General features: G+C 41.2%; 1 pseudogene; it reads left to right on the top strand.

The window, feature by feature from the left end:
- The first annotated feature begins 1684 nt into the window (after positions 1 to 1684).
- On the top strand, positions 1685 to 3440 carry LOC105737891 (annotated as a pseudogene).
- Positions 3441 to 4018: the final 578 nt, after the last annotated feature.

Here is a 4018-nt window from a genome sequence, read left to right as displayed (position 1 = left end):
TTTCTCTTATGAATATGAACTTGTACATTACTCAAGGAAATTACATTTGGTTATAAACATTGAAAAGACTTGAGTTTTTTTATTTTTTAATATCTGTGTTATTCAGATGGTAATGAAAATCAGAAATTTCAAGCTGGCAAATAACAGCTAAGAAGAGTACAGTGGGGAGCCTAGAAGTCAATGTGTTTACCCAGTTATCTGGTCAAATCTCACTAAAGGCAACTCCAAGAGACCACCCCCTGCTTCCTATTTTTTCCTTCTGTTTCTAGCAGATATTAAACTTAGATTTCCTTTCATTTTTGTTATCAATTCTTCTTTTGTTATGGGTTGTTTAAATGTGATTTAACTCACATACGCAGTTATTCTACTTGTTTTTTGATGATTGGTTTCCAATTTGATTTTATTCATTCATCCCATCAACAAATGTTTATTCAGTACCTACTATGTACCTGATGCTCTTCTAGGCATTGGAGATACAGCCAGGAGCAAAAATCTCAATGACATTCTATTACATTAAATCACATGAAACTGCCACACTTATAGGTAAATAATAGTCAAGAATCAACTTTCTGACATGGGCCAACCTAATGTTGGGGAAACAAAAAATGTAAATGGAATTGGTAAGGATTTCTGTAGTGTTTTATAACCTTTTCTTAGGTTATAGGCTTTTACACAATGGGCTCTTATTAGACCCACCACATAAGGTGAACTCTTTGTATTGACTTCTTATCCCAGCCTTAAAATCTGAAGCTCAGCCCAGGAAGCAGTAGGTGGCCTCAGTGAAAAAGCTGCATTCTATAATTTTCCCACCCTCTCACTTCTGCTTTCATGCTTTTTGAGCCATGATGAATGTAACTTTCTTATTGGCTCAATGATGGACTTTTAAAGCATTTATCATTCTTCTTTCAAGAGTTTTGTGGTTTTTTTTAATAGGAGGTTTGAGAGAAGACTAGTTTAATGATATCTGAAATAAAGTAAGCTGATGGTGCATATTGAGAACATTTTTATTATCCTATTACTCTCAGTATAAGATACGCTGAGAGAAGACCACATGCCTGATAAACTAGACATTTGTTCAGTTTTGATGTTCTGGCTTTTGGTGGGGTGTTCCTTCTAACAGAATTTTGGAATTAAGTTCTCCTGAGAAATTTCAGGACCTTCTGTAGCCCACTGATGAAAGAACTTCTATGAGAATTACAATACACCCATATATTTCTAAAGGAAGCTATGTCTGGTATAAAGGGCAAAAGAGAAAACTGGCTTCCCAGAGATAACAGATATTTAGATGCTCTTGCAGCACTGAGACAGAGTGCAAAAAAAGCCCTGAAGCTAGAGGGAGGAGGCTTTTCCATTTACCAGCTTCGTAAGCTTTGATACATTCTTAACCTACCCAAGCCACAGTTTCTTGCGTATAAAATAAAGACAAGTTCCTCCATTCCACAGACTGTTAAATGAGAGAACATACGTTCAAGTGCTTTGAACACTAAATATAGTTTCTGCTAAATATATAGAAAGGCAATTTTCAAAATGGGAAAATAAAATTTCAAGCAAAAACAAGAGTGCAGTGGAGCAGGCAAGGGAAGGCAAGGGAAAAGGGACAGTGGTCGCAGAGTGCACTGCGTTGCTGCTGCCACTGTGCCAGCCCCTTGAGTCTCAGTGAGGCCAGTGATGCTCCAGAATATGAGGCAAGCCAATTTGGGAGCAGATTGGACCCAGCTTCATTCAACATTACTACCAGTTATTTGATTACAATACAACCCAAGTAGATGCAATTTACATTGACGTGTCACGCCTTACATGGGAAGGACAGCCGTTCCAGGAGAAATCTAGCCTTCCCCTCTGTTCCAGAAAATGCAGCACAGCATCATGGTGCAAGATCATCAGCCTGTTAGAGTAGGCAGATAGCTAGAAATGAGCAGGAAGGGAGAGCCCCTGAGAAAAGGGAGGTCTGGAAAATCTCACACCCCAGGGACCATCCAAAACATGCATGCTAGATATGAGCAGAGAGGAGGAGAAATACGTATGCAGAAAGGAACACCCCTTAAGATGCCCAGTAATCATTCACTCTGCAGTTAACTGGTCAGAATGTAGCTAGCTACATGCTGATAAGGTGGAAAGAAGGCAACAGAGAAATTCCTAAGAGATATGCAGGCACAATACATTTAGGTTTGATGCTATACAACCTTCCTGGGGTGGCAGTAATGAGCAATGCAGCCATCTGGTAGAATTCCTATCCAACACTGGGCCCATGCATGTGCACCAACTAATAGTAATGATAAAGGAGATAGAAAGAAATTATTTAGGCAGATAGTGAGGGGGAAAGATTCCTCGGCAGAACTTCCCTTCTAACAGAAAAGCAGCCCTAGACATTACTTCTTTTCTAACAGCAGCCTGAAAGATGCAGCTGCAAACGTAGATAAGGAAGCTGGAAGCTTGCACAAGGGGAGGCCTGCAGCTACATCAACAGAAAAGGGCTACCTGGGGGCCAGTCATGTCCACCATAGGGGTCCGCCTTCCCTTTTTTGTTAGCATGTGTACAGCAAGAAAGAACTAGGCAACATGGAGATGCTCAGACAGAGAACCCACCTGCATAATAAAACACTGGGGTGGGGGGGGGGTGTGAGATTCACACCCTATGCAGATGGCACACCTGGTCCTAACTTGTTTTTTCCACCCTATGTAGATCAGACATGGCCTCCCTGCTAGCTCATGTATAAAAACCCCTACATTTCACTGTGGATGAGCAACTCATTTTCTCAGGACCCCTCTCTGCAGCAGAGCTCTCCTCTTTCTTTTGCCTATTAAATTTCTGCTCTTAACCTCATTCTTTGTGTGTCTGCATCCTTGGTCTCCATGGCCATGAGACAAAGAACCTCAGGTGTTACCCTAGACGATGAGGCTGCTTCAGTAAGGAAAGGTCCCACAAGCCTGGGGTGGAAACTAGATGGGAAAACGGGGGGACTTAAGGCAGAAGCAGGAAAACTACACAAAGTAAAAATGTGGAGACTTAACGACAGAGGTGGGAACTTCAAGAAAAAATCTGGTATCATAAAAACAGAGTGCAGAATCTCAGGAGCTACTGGCTCATTCTCTTTCAGCAGCCCACTCTGCTTCATCTTTCAGAGTGTCCTGTCTCTCTGAATAAACTCTCTGCTCTCTATTTTCCTTCAATAAATTATCTTTCTTTTGGAGGTGGGAGCGCTAAATTTTCTCTTGGCAGAATTCTTTCTTCCAAGTAAGACTAAGAAACAAGGATTCCTGCACTTCCCAGTAACAGGCCTATACCAGATAGCTGCATCCTCAGCATGGTTGTAGGCCAACTTAAGGCAGATGAAGATTCCATCATAGGGTTCCACCAGATGTTCCTATTAAAGAACATCAAGAAGGTGTGGGTTTGCACCAATGACATGTTCAGCCTTGCCCTACACAACATGGGCTGACCTCCTCCCAGCCAGGCACTCATGCTGTTTCCTCCTGCTGCCTCTTCTCAGTACTATTCACACTCCTCCAGTTGCTCCAAACATCATACACAAATGAGCAGGGCAGTGGTGGGAGTGGGTACAGTGCACTGCTGTCACCGACGTGTTCATGACGTTTGGATGCTAGACTACTTGCATAGGATTGGAGAAATTCGTGTTGTACTAGTGCATGCCTTAGAAGGACTTAAGTAATGCAAAGGTTTGTCCTTTTTAAAAAAAAAAAAATCTACTGACAAGTTGCTCTAATTACTCAAGGAAGTGAAGGAGAAAGCAGCTGCCTCACCACCCAGACATTGATTTTTTTCAGATATTTCAATGTCTCATGATACAATAAAATCATGTTTTTTTAACAAGAATTAAAAAAAAAAAAAAAGAAAAACACACTCTGATCTTTTTAAAGATAGAGTCCCCAGATGGCTAGACAGAGAATTTCTAGGCAATTGGAGAAGGAAGGATCAGTGAACTTGAGCATGAATTCACAAAGAACAGCACAGAACCTGTATTTATACACTGCCGGTGTTTTAGGGTTTGTGTTTTTC

This window comes from Nomascus leucogenys, chromosome 19 (genome assembly GCF_006542625.1).
Source record: "Nomascus leucogenys isolate Asia chromosome 19, Asia_NLE_v1, whole genome shotgun sequence".
NCBI lineage: Eukaryota > Metazoa > Chordata > Mammalia > Primates > Hylobatidae > Nomascus > Nomascus leucogenys.
This window is presented reverse-complemented; position numbering and strand designations above follow the sequence as displayed.